The sequence below is a fragment of the Daphnia pulicaria genome, chromosome 6, assembly GCF_021234035.1.
Source record: "Daphnia pulicaria isolate SC F1-1A chromosome 6, SC_F0-13Bv2, whole genome shotgun sequence".
Classification (NCBI taxonomy): domain Eukaryota; kingdom Metazoa; phylum Arthropoda; class Branchiopoda; order Diplostraca; family Daphniidae; genus Daphnia; species Daphnia pulicaria.
The window spans coordinates 17040576-17054463 of record NC_060918.1 but is presented as its reverse complement, the minus strand read 5'-3'; positions in this window follow the sequence as shown (position 1 = coordinate 17054463).

Here is a 13888-nt window from a genome sequence, read left to right as displayed (position 1 = left end):
TTCAGAATTGGAAACGTCTCATCCTTAAACATGTTTGATCCCTATTTAAAATACTTTAGTTAAACCGAATTTTTAACACAAAAATGTAAATAGTTACTTCAATCCAGTCATATTTCCAGTTAATTATCCTGTAGATTAAGTCGTTAATTAATGCAACCTTATCGACGGGATGTTCAATAGTTTTCGGAGGAAGACGTTTTAGACGTTCAGATGGCTTGGGAACTGTTTTTGCCGGTTGCTGGGTAGACAGGACAGTCTGTTGCTGGCACGGTGAGGTTAGAATTGCTTCATGTTCCGCTGATTGGTTATCCGTTTCCTTACTAGATGAATCATCAACAGTAGCGAGAGAAAATTTTACTTTCTTGGTGGGTGGATACTTAATCCTTGGTTCAGTTCCTCTTTCTTTTTCGTTAAAAGGACCGGACTTCACAAGCGGATTCAATATTTCCGCGTCAGTTTCCTTCATAGAGATTTTCTTTAATAAGCTTGTTTCATCTTCTTCCTCCTCCGAAGAAATATTCCGAGATTTTCGGTGTTGCGTAACTTCTTTTGATGCCTTTCCTACGTTTCCTTTGGTTTCCATTCCAATTCTGGAATCTTTAGGGTGAGTCTTGGATGGTCTCGAGGGTTTTGAGTGATGTTTTTGTGCAGATTTGCCCGCCGAACTCAAATCATCTTTCTTGGGTGACCCTCCTTTGGATTTCTTGCTTACGTAGACCTATCGCAGAGCATTTTAATAAATGAGATTTTGACAGAGCTGGCGCTGATACCGTTGAAGAACAAATTTCTTTACATTACCCCCCCCCCCCCCCATGTTTTCTCTGCAAGAAAACTCCTCTACATAGTTCTCCTCTTTTGTCTCTTTTTCCCAAATCCAATTTTTCATATAAAATTGATTCACAATGGAAAAAGATAGTATTAAAATTTTTATCCAAAAACATCATGAATTCCCTCCGTCGTCGGGGTTTCACACACCATTTTCCACAATGTCGTTTTCTCTCTGTTTGGCTCGGTCATGTTTATCACCGTCAACAAACACGAAACGACAGGCGTGGTAGTGCGAGAGAACAACCTGGACCAACTCGCCAAATGACCAACTGTCGCTGCCCTTAGTCAATCCCTATCAATAAAAAACAAAAGAAGATATTATTTTTTGATTTCAGTCAATCCTGTTGTTTTTGAAAAACGAAGGAAATGTCAATTGTTTTTTTTCTTCCCTCGGTAAAAAAGGTGTTCTGCTTACCGTCGCTTCCTTCCCTTTCATTCTTCGTGTCGAGTACGCCATGGCAACTGCAGAGAAAGGATGCCGAGATCGTTTGAATATGTTCACCTCAGTTGCTCAACGACTGTCGGACCGAGAGGGTCGTTCGAATCGCCAAATTGAAAAAGCGTTATTTTTTAAATTGTTTTTTGATATCTGCTTCCACACAAGTTTTTCTTTGGAGTCGACTCTCATAACGGATTTGAACGTTGAGTGTCAGTGCTGTAGAAATTTCGTCAAGTTCATCATCGATCATGGCGTGTCTGTCAGCATTCATCCCGTTTCCGTCTTTATCATTGTCAAGGAGTTATGAAACTCCCCATTTCCACCGTATCACTGAGTGAGTGTTACGGCGGCCATGGTTGCCACTTTCTCTGTCGCCACTGGGGATGTTTGTACTCGTAATAAGTAAGTGTACTACGTGACTCGAACTAAGTATAACCGTAGGTTACACTTAGTTCTCTGTCGCCACTGGGGTTGTCTGCACGTGCAATAAGACCTACGGTTACACTTAGTCCGATTATAACATCAATTGGACGACAAGCCTCCATTTTAATCACGACTATCTATAGTACCACTACCATCGCTACTACCAAAACTAGTCAGCTGTCAGCAGCCTTCATCAGCTTAGCAACAGTAACATACAAAGGATTTGTCGGTTACCACCTCAAGCACATTCATGCAAGTTACTGTTTTCATCAATTTTACCCTGGGAATGTAATACAAAAAATGTGAATGTATATGCCCAATGTGGCAGGGTGGGACCAACAGGGAAAAAATAGACGAAATAAAAAAGTTTTTTTTTAGAATTTTGTTGATGACTTTTCTTGGGGAGAAAGACAAGATGAAATTTTATTTCATAGTATTCAATCCAATCCAATTCAAGATTGTTAATTGGTACTGGTGAATTACCAGTATTGCAGTGTGTACTCATCTCTTCTGGAAGTGATTTCAGGTCTTCCTTGGTCTTCTTCCTTTTTAATTGTTTGTGTATCCTCCATTGCGGGCCCCTTTTTGCAATTGTAGATTGTTTGCTTGAATGGCTTCCTTTAAACCTTCAGATTTTTTATCTTGTTCTTACTCATTTTCTTTCTCTTCCTCTTCCTCATCTTCCTCAGAAGAATCAGAGAGCGATTCCTTGGAATCAGACTGTGATCTGTGTAATCACATAACCCTAGATCTTCATTCGAATTTCGAATCCTTTTCTTCCTCTGGATCCATGTATTCCTACTGTGAATTGTCCTAAGCCTCTCTAGAAAACTAAAAATTTTTAAGAGGGTTACATTGTAAAAAAGAAAAGTTAATTATTGAAATATTTATCATACTTTTGTTTTCTTCTATTACCTTCTATTCCAAGATTCTTCACATTCCTATGTCAGGGCATTGGAGGTAACATTCATGCAATCTGGGGCCCTAAAAGAAAAAGTGGAATATGTTGGATTTCCACATATTAATTGTAATTTACTTATTTACTTACTTGCAGGGCCAAACGTTTTAGTTTTAAGATGAGGTCTCAGGTTCAAGCTCCAAGTCTCTAGATGCCAAGTCGATGGCATAAGTTTGATGGGGCTAATCCCTCGGCTGGATCGGTGCCGAGGTTTTAGCTTCCAATATTGCTAATAGTTGGAGTGGCTTTGCCTGGGATGGAGCTGTAGGTGCTTGTGGCGAAGTCACGACTGGAATTGGATATAGGTTGATCCTTTATAAACACATCTTCACTGTTCTCAAAGATAAGTTTCGACGAGTCTTTCAAGTTTACAGAATTGGGTCCGGGAGTTGTCCCCTTGCCTCTGTTTCAACTTACTGAGACTTTTTCGTCGAGCAGATTGTATAGCGGCTGCTTTATAGCTTAGAAGCTATAAGATAATTGAATCATTTATAGGTTTGGTTTTCTTAACAATGATGCAGCCTATGATAAAAGAGGATCATGAAAGCAAAGAAAAATAATAAAAACAAGGTTAGAACTAAGCAAATATGTAAAAGGTTTAAAGGTAAGATAATTTTTAGAAAAGTACGATCTTACTCCTGAAGGAGATGGTCTCGTAATCGAAATGAATCGCGTGCTATGAAGGAAGATAAAATATTGTAAGCAAAATTGACAGCAAGATTGATAAATATTTGACAAGGAGTGCAGCACAGGCTGCTAATTTATAATTTAAAACAAATATCGCCATATTTATTTAAAATTTTTTATTTCGACTGGAAATTTCTCATATCCACGGAAGTTTTTTCTTATTAAAAAATTTACAAATTTTACAAATCCGGGAAACATTTTGCCCTACTATCAAAATGTAATGCACTTCCAAATAATAAAATAAATAATGTTTGTGAGCTTGCTACTTATAGTATAGCTCCCTGCTCCCTTCATGATAATCCTAATGGATTTGACTTTCCTTAATTTCCAGTTCGCTGCATTGTTGAATGTTGTTCCAAAGGAAATTTTTCAGTTATGTATTATTTTGAGTTCGTCATATATTTCGGGCAGCTTCAGTTCAAGTTGATAACTAATCCCCACAAAAAAAGTAAAAAAATTGAACGTTTAAAATTCCAGGAAGTATTCTGCCTCAAATATTTATTTGTCTCCCGTAATTATCTATATTTTAAGGAAGAATTTGTTTGCTTTTATTTTAATTCATTATAAATAAACCTAATTTCGATTTTTACCATTACTCCCAATTAGATGACCTACCTTGGATATATTTTTGAAGAAATGTTAACCTTTTGGCCAAGCAGGTAAGTAATAAATTATAATTAAACGTGGAATTCCCACTTAATGTATCCTATTGCGCCTTCTAATAAGACAATTTCAGCCAAAAAAATGCCAGCCAGACAATGCGGAATGTGACTACGGTGAGAAATATTTTTACTCATAGGAGGAATTTAATTTGGAGACATTTATCACTGGGGAGGATTCTAATGAAGAAGAGGATCTTGGAGAGGTTCACTTCCTAAAAAAACGCGAATTATTCCCTATCCTATTCTCCCCTTTCTCCCAACCTACAGATCCTTGGAGGGCTTCCTTTTATTCAAAAGTCACACAAAATAGGTTTGTGATGAGTAGAAGTGGGGACAGGAATCATTTACGGACACACGGGCAGTGGGTAATATAAACGCATCCACTTTTGTTGATATTTTAAGCATTCAACCAGTTAACAATTTTGTTATTGTCGGGTAATTTTCAAGTGAATGTGTCAGGGTAACTACCATTATAAAAATTTTCGAACGAACATTTATTTGCAAAAAAATTGAACATTGACATAATATTTTTTCATTCTAAAAAGTGTTTGTATTTGGTCTCACTGTTGTTTGTGGGATTTTCGTAGGGAAACACACACATTAATACCAGAATTGTGGAAACGGTTACTCTTTTCCTTAACATACAAATCATCCAGAATGAATGTTTTAAGTATGGTGAACTCGAAACCTCAAGAGCACCGTCCTTTTGATGGACGATCGTAGCATAGTATTAGCTATTAGGTATATAGTATTAGGACTTATAGGACCACTTAGAGATAAAGAGGATTATCCACGTAGATATGAAGTTTTCTTATCCATAGCCTTCCCCATGTCAACTGTTTCGTATTAGTTTTTTGTTGGTACACAGAATCCATGGATTAGGTCCTTCGTAAGAATCTGATGGTTTAGACTAAGCAACCGTACCGTAGAAATATATCACAAATAAATAAAATAAATGGATAACGAAACAAATGACTAAACCTTACATTTGATGTTCAAAATACATGTCAATAGGAAAGGCTTCCCACCCACATTTGATTTTCCAAATGTTTTTTTCAAGTTAAGTAATGGAATTTGGACTATAAAGATAGTTACGAGATTCAGATAACTGGGGTAATTACTGAGCAGGAATGATGGGCAGGCAAGAGGTGGGTTATCTTGATTCTGCTTTCTGAATGACTGACTGAAATTTCAGATGTTGACCAATACGACTTCCAATAGGATGTAGTTGCTATTGATTTTATAAGTAGTTACATACAAAATTATGCCAATGTTCCGTACTGAGCGATTTACGTAAAAGTTTGCAGACGACAAACGATTAATTATAATAGTTATCTTAATTTTTGAAAAAGTTCAAAACATGCGATTTCGTGGAATCTATAAGATCAATAAAAAAGATTGATTAGTTTTCCACCGTGTATTTTCCAGAGAGGGAAACAAAGGTTGTAATAACTTTTTAATATGTGTAACAGTTGGTTTAAAACTGTTGCTAACCATTTTAGGTAACTATATGTTCTCTTAATTAGAGTCTATCATCATTATCTACTGACAATAACGTGCACATCACTTAATAGCTTTTGCTATTATTTGCATTAGCCACGTCAACATTTTCTGCAGTATAACAGCGGATTCTTTCCCCAGACTCCGCAGAGAGTACTCACCATCAACATCTGTACTAATATCCCTATATAATACACAGATCTATAAATGCACTCCCTATAAAAACTTAGGCAGGATAAGTCGACGGGCAATAAGGTAGCGCAGAACTCTGGTCCGTCTGGGCCATCTTTCTTACTTGGTGGGATGAATTCCCATTGAATTTACACCAACAGTACTGAGGCTTGGAGATTGCTTAATCAATTAAATAAGTCTATCTCCCAGTGCCAGTCCCATGGGTGAGCGCTCACTTGCCGCACCTGTTCACCCGCGGGCTCCCAATAAGGGGGAAATCAATCACAGATTCAACACGAGAGTAGATTAGAACACACCAGTAGGTTTTCAGGCAAACAAAACAGGATCACATAATACAATCACTATAAACTTAGACGTATGGTTCGCGATCAGTATTTTGAGAAAGATGAGCAATACGAACTGAACTGTGGTGGGCTTCCCACCCCTTTTAAAATTGAAAATCAACATCGTATCTTTTACCACAACGCAACGTTTGAATTGTGTTAAGGTTAAGGTCGGTCCGACTTTTTTACGTTCTTTCCTGGACGTAAGACCGTAGTCCACTTTTAGGCCGGAACCTTTTGTAACCCTTGGGGTTGAATTGTTTTTACACTCTCTCACTGGTTTATACTCATTTACACTGGTAAAAAGACTGTTATATATGTAAATATTAAAAATCTAAATTACCTTTGGTTAAGATATGTATTGAATATCCTATGAAAATAAAAAACTGCCTTTCCGTGGCATTTCCAATATGTTCAGTTGTGACTAAAGTTAGCTAATGCTACGTTTTCATTTTTTAATGAAATATCAAGAATTCCTTAAACAAACGTTACAAAAATGCGCAGGTGGAAATTTTTCAACAAAATTTTATTTAAAAAGAAACAAGATAGTCAAAATGGCGAGTGAGAAACTTAAATTTTCTTTTACAAAAGTTTGAAAAATCAAAAGATCAAAATTGAGAAAAATCCTGTTATCAGGGTGCTGAACTGGAACAGGTGGAAAATCTGGACCTGGGGGAAGAGCTTCTTCTTCTTCCTCCGATTCGTTAAATATGTCAAGGATTATATCATAGTCGTCAATAAAAGGCGGCTAGAAAACCGTTTATTTCCGATTCTGGATATCCTGGTAGCTTTAAAATTTCTCTTCTTTTTTTTAACATCCGTAAGTTTTGCTGCCGGAATTTTTTTCTTTTACTTTGTCTTTTTTGTCGTTCTGTTCTACAACATCATTATACCCATCCTTTGTTACTCCAGATTCTTGTTCAAAATTTCCTTCGACTGCAACATCCTTTGTATTCTTCTTCTTCGTTCACAATTTCATTTTCAATGTCAAACAAATCTGGTTTAGAGATATTATTGTCAAAAATTTATGGGTAAACATGCATTACACTCTTGGTGACTAGCGTCAAATAGTTAAAACCTGATCCAATTCCACTAATTGGCGTGAGACAGGTCGGAGTATAACAATGTCAAGCAATTGGCAGAACGAGACTCTTCTTCAAAATTAAGTGTTAAAACCAAGTAATACTCTGTAGGTTCGTCTAGTCAACGGCTAGTCAGCTGATAGTTCAACGTTAGGTTACAGATGCCGAGTTGCCTACGCACGAAACTTTCCTTACCAGATTAGATACTGATCACCATGACACATTATTTAGTTTTCCACTGGAGCGTTTGAATACAGTAATGGTCCGGTGTTCATTATTGGATTATATGCACTTAATAACTTTTGTTTCGTCGAGGAATCCCCTTCTTTTTGTATCCGCATCTTTGGCAGAAAAAAATAAGAAAATAGTAATCATAAATCATAATCAATATTTTTTAAGTTTCATGCACAAGACAGCAGATGTATATAGTCTTTAATATTGATTGAAGTAAACTTATACTTATAAATGTACTTATAGTTAGTTTTCACCGTAAAAGAAGCGCACCTTTATTTCCATTTATTACAGTAACTACCTACAATTTCCTCGCAGCCGAGAGAAGCTTATAGGTGAACGGCTTTTTTTTTAATCGCAAAAAATCAAGGTTTCGTCAGACGAAAACGATTTTCGGACACGTCGTGACAAGTTTCCGCATTTTCTCCGTAGCAATTGGGCTGAGTTCAGCTACACCATCATGGATCGTCTTCCTGACCTCATTGACCTGAATAACTGGCTCGACAACTGCGCCATGGCGGAATGCTGTTTTCGAGCCGGCAGTGATCGTGCTTTTACTTGTAACACTCATCTGAATGACCGCCAAGACCCTAAGGGGGAGGGGGGTCTATAGCAAGAGGTCTTCACGAACTCGGCACCTGGAAGAGCGTCGGTGGAGAAGGAATTCGCCCAGTTTGACAAACCGCACTTTACAAGAGACTGCAAAAGTTTCCAAGAAAGCTTAGTGGAAGAAAGAGCAAAAGTGGTAAAGGAAAAGAAGGTTTGTTTTAAGTGTCTGGAATCAGGGCACGCCCTCAAAGACTGCGCAGTTGAAAATAAGTGCGGGATAGATGGATGTAAGAGCGGAAACTATCGTTTAACGCACGATGTCCCTCGCGTGTCCCCATCTCCAATCAGGAAAACCAATTCCGAGGGAAATGGGGTTAAATTTGAAGATTCATCGTAAAGCCATCTGCCATTTAATGAAATGAATATCACAACTGTTCGTCAGAAATTGACTCTGCTATTTATCGTTCCAGTAGTGATTCATCGCCAAGAAAAAAACTTATGTCACTTACACTCTGTTGGATTGCGCCGGCGAAGTAACGCTTTTGTGTGATGACGTGAGAAAGTGCCTAAATCTGTCAAGACCAACGGCGCTGGTAGAAATCAGTTCCCAGCATGCTAAAAATTCAAAGTTTGAGTCATATAGAGTTTCGTTCAGCGTGGAATCAACGGGCGGACGAAGTGAGTTAAAAATCTCTGATGCATATTCCGTGCCATGTCCCAACCTCAGCAAGAGGCCGATCCAGTTGGACAAAGGACAAAATTTTCCGTTGTACAGTGGTTTTGCGTTAGTTCCGGAGAAGTCAAGCTCGTAATGAACCATATATACCCGCATGACGTGCTGGAATACAGGAAAGATCCACTTCGTAAAAAATCGCCGAAGACGATTATTACCACGTTTGGCTGGGCTTTTCAAGGAAACATTGGTCCAGTGGTATACTAAGACCGTGGCATTAGATGATGATCGTTAAATGAAATCTTTACTTCTTGGTTCAGCCGGTGCTGAATTACAAATAAGTATTGAGGTACTCCCTCAGCTGCAATCATTAACATTCATTTGTGGTGCACCTGCTCGAGCATTTGTTAACGGAACAGTAGGACACACAAGTTTCGTGGCTGTGAAAGATGTGATGTAGTAGGTAGTATCTTGCAAGACAACCTGACACTTCTGTCATCTGACAACGCTGAAAAACCTGTCAGCTTTTTCTGCTACATACTGTACAACAAAAATGGGACGTCATGTATTCACATAATTAAATGCACGGCTCAAGACTGACGCAAGCTTCCGTGGATAACGAGATAAACGACATCACATGGAACTTACACCACTTTTACATCTAGATATAGACATTTTGAAGTGTTTTCCTCTTGATCATATGCATTTAGTCTGTTTAGGATCATTACAACGCCTTTTAACCATTATTTTAAAAGGTGGAGATTTTTAAGTGATAAGAACCACAAGCTAACAGACAAGAAAATTCTCCGAGTAAATTATTTGATTGGATCTCCTAGTAAGTATTTTTCCAGTGAATTTTATTGCAAAGGCCGCTCATCACATGACTTAGGGCGCTGGAAGGCAACTTAATTTCAGAATTTTCTTGTTTAAACGGGTTTGGTCATTTTGAAAGAAGTGTTACCCGAAGAAAAGTATCATAATTCTTTGAATTTTTTGTAGCTATGCGTCTTTTGCTGTCTTCTTCCCCACCTTTAATCAAATTTCTTTTGCTGACCAATGTCTTAGGAAATAACGACATAAATGCTTTTCCATTTGAAAACTATCTTGGTCGAATGAAGAATGACATTCAAGGAACAACAAAACCTTTAGCGCAATTTTGTCGCGGGCAAGCCGAAATGGATAATAATGAAACACTCCATTGCAACCCGCCGGTTATAAGTATCACGGAGTCATTGAAGAACGATTCTACTGCTGATTCTGTCATAATATTGCCTAACAAAAATTTAAAAAATAAAATCATTCAAATATGGCGGTGATTTAGCGGTTTCCTATGCTTTAAACATTTGATATGATTTTGATGAAATTAAAGTTTTAGATAAAGTTGAAATTTTTTCCAACACACACAGATTTTGATTTGTCTATTTGTGGTGAATTAAAGCCTCGACGACTACTTATTCCCATTTACTTTATAGAAAAATCAATGTAATATGTTACTCTTCCTTTCAACGATGGTTAGTAATCCCAATAATCTATACTGCATAAAGTTAATTCATTTGAATTCATACATCCCTTAAACCCATGTGAATGTAGTGAGTTCATTTTAATCTATTTGACATCGGCATGTTTTGCCCGACGAGTCTGACTGACACTAACGATTTTTATTAATCGTCGTAATTTTGAATTTTCAATGCAGTTATTCTATGAAATAGCAATTAGCATTACATCTGACAAAATCTATATCAAGTGTGATCTCTTTCAGTAGTAACTTAAGTCTTTTTTAACTTAAACCATGTCATCAACGGTGAAGTTGAGGAACATTTTCAAACATTTGTTTATACTCATTTTTTGAAGTTTTGGGTCTTTTTTCTCCCCTTATCCGCTCAACAGTCATTGCGATCTTATGGCGGTCGTTAACTGTTACTACCGATCTTCCATTTTCATCTACATAAACCAGAAACATTTTGACAGTTTAAAAATTCCTTTTTTCGATCTCAAATTTCCATTTCAACTTAACCGATATTCGAACTTTCGTCCTTTCGAGTTCCGAACTATGCTTCAATCCATTAGCCCAACCGTTTACTCGTTCAGTTTATTTATGTTTTTACAAATTAAAACGTACTTGTACTTAACCTATCATACGGAAACAAACCAGAAAATACTGAACTCAATTTTACTTTGGAAATACAGACATGTACCACACCTGGGGTACAGAAACAGAACAGATAATTATTAAACTATGTTTTACGTTAGGAAACTTGTACTATACCCGTGGTAAAAACAAAGAATAATAATTAATGAACTATGTTTTACATAGGACTTGCAGACCTATGCCAGATTTAAGGTACAAAGAACAGAAATATAATTTACTCTGTAATACAGAGAAAAAACAAGCATGTGACATACCTTTAATACAAAAAAAGTATCATATAGGAAAAAAGTCATTTTACAGAAAAAATATAGACTTGTGGCAAACATGGGAAACCAGATGGAAAACAGATCCAAACCAGCAATGAGTTAATCAGGTAGAAAATAGATCCGAGACAGGTATGTAGTACAGTTCTCAACCAGTATGATGTGACACATCCGTCCCATATCTGTAAAACAAAAGTTTACCAGAAACTGTAAAAAACAGCAATTCCAGACAAATTTCGTGTAAAAAGAACTCCACACCTACTACACTGTACACCTGCACGAACTGATCACACCTTATACGGAACTGTTTTACAGGAATGTAAAACAGAGCGGTTACAGGAATCTGTAACAGATCTGTGTGCTACCTGGGTGAAGACGATCTTTGGTGACCTATGTGAGAATAACAGATTCTGATGTATAGCGGTAAGTGAAATGTCAAATGTGTTTTTGAGAGAAAGGAATTAACCCAACCAGAAATGTAAACGTATTGCTCCAAAATACGTCGAAGTGAGTATGACATTCAAAAACCCGTTTCTTCTGGCGTAGTGTTCTTAAAATCATCTGCTATGTCGTGTATGTTTGATTGTTATAAGAGTTGTTATTTAGGCGTTTGTCCTTTGCCTAAAAGTTGTGAGAAATATATCACACTTATTAATGAACAACTCTGTCAATGCCTATCGAAAAACCTTACAGTTTTTTGTGATTTGGGAAATAGACCAAAAAGGAAGGATTGGATGCATTGATCTTCCGAACATCTACGGCGCACATAATTTTAGAGTTGAACCGGCTACAACCATTTGCTTTTCTACACTCAGAAACATTGCGAAAGCATCCATAATTTCAATTTGGGGTAGAGCAATCAGAGGTGCGATTAAGGAAATTAAAAGTCCCGACAACACACAAGATCATCCGTCCCACTGAAAACATTCCCGACTTGACGTTGCAAAATTTCCGTAAACGAACGACAAATGCGAATTCTGGAAACAGTGCAGGAGGTTTCGTACTAGTTTACCATGCAGTGTGACACATACTTAGTGTTCGTGCAATGCTACACGAAACAAGAATTTCCATACAAGTTCTAAGAACCGGTTAACGAAAAGATTTTTTAGTCTGCGGTTTCCTTGCGAGGAAATAGTATGACTTCAAGGTGAAACGGTGCATTGCAAAGTTCTGTGCGATGTTCACATGTGTCAATGTTACGTGTCTGTGCCCTAAGACATCTACAATACATAATGGAACGTATCAGACAAGTGGTTTTCGAGGCAGATTCTCTGATACTTTTTATCTATTCTTCACAGCTGGTGAACTCGCTTAACAGTGGATAATGTTGGTTAGAATGTTATTACCGCTTTCTGTCAACGAAAAACCTAATTATGTGCGATTAACAAAAGAAAAAATATTCATGGTTAAACATCCTTTAAACGATTATTAAAGTTAAAAACAAAAAAATTGCGATGAAATATTTAAGGAATTTGGAAATTTATTTATAATAACCTAATATGATTTGTCTTTTTCTAGATCAGAGTTTCTTCACTCACACAAGTCCGGTTAGAATGGAAGCAACCACACTAGCAATCCGAGTGAAACACTTTTAAATTGAATTTGTGGCTTCGATTTAGGAGAAGGATTAGTTGTTAAATGAAGTAGGTAATCGCTATGGGAAAAAAGCGATAAAATCGCTAAATCACGAGTCGTGGCTTAAAAGGTGAACAATCGTGAGAAGCGTTTGTAAAGCATAGGGGAGAGAATTTAAGGAAGATAACAAAGTCTTAATCACCTTCCCGATCCTCTCTGATTTTGAAAATTTCCTTAGTAAAGGAAGTTAGAGAAAATGTAATATTCAAAAAATTTTAATGTGCTGTCGCTGAAGATGCTCTTGTCCCAGTTGCTACACAGCATAGAAATTTCAATCTATCGATCACAGATAATTAAGCTAAGGCTGGCAATTACATCAGAAAAAGGGACAACCTTTACATCCAATCAACCTTCAATTAGAATTTCAACACGATGATCTACTAAAGGTTAAAAGAGGCTAGAAGACATATTTTTTCACGTGTAAAGAGCTGTTAAGGGATCTGCAAAGCACAAGCAGATTGTATGTTGACGCTGGATTTTTTCCATTGAAAAAAACCTAACCTAAGGTGTCAGATCCCTTGCAGTCCAGCAATGACTTCTTGCTAGCTTATCTGCAAAAACCCGATTAAAATTTTTTTGTAACTATTTAAAATTATTTACAAAACAAATAATTTTATTTTTCATATTCAACTTTCTAAGTTTTTGTGCACAATTTGTCTGTGTTTTTCTGTGTTAAAAAAAGAAGATTTAAAGTTAAAAAGTTTTTTTTTTCTGCCACTATTTTTCGGGTTACCCACCTTCTTGTTTGGTCTTTTCCGTTTACTTGGGTGTAAGATTATCAAACTTATCCCTGAGGAATTTAGTTATGTGATTCTTTCAACCTTTTCAATGTATTTTAAAAGTGAGTAGCGGCCATTTACTTTTTGACGGCTTTGATTTTCCCAGATCTGATAACAGATGACGCTACATTAAGTAAATATCAAACCCTTCAAAAAGCCGTAGTAAGAATCGGTTAAAATAGAGTGGCCTTTTTTAACGTTAGGTCTATCCCACCCACATCTTAAATTACAAACTTACATCTAAACTTTAACTAACTCTAAATTCCGAAGGCGCCCAAGGGGCTTTATTCCACTATCTGGTATTCTCATTTTGATTTTTGCATGCACAAACTGTTATCCAATCTCATGGAAATCTTCCCTCAGACATCCCCGTACAATGGCAAACGGGGGATTTTTCTCTGAAGTTCCAGGTTGGACAACTACCTTCCCATCGAATTTCTTAGATTAAGTGCTTCCCATTTGATCCTTTTCACGATCAATCTGGAGTGCGGTCCTACACCTTGGCGAATTTCCAC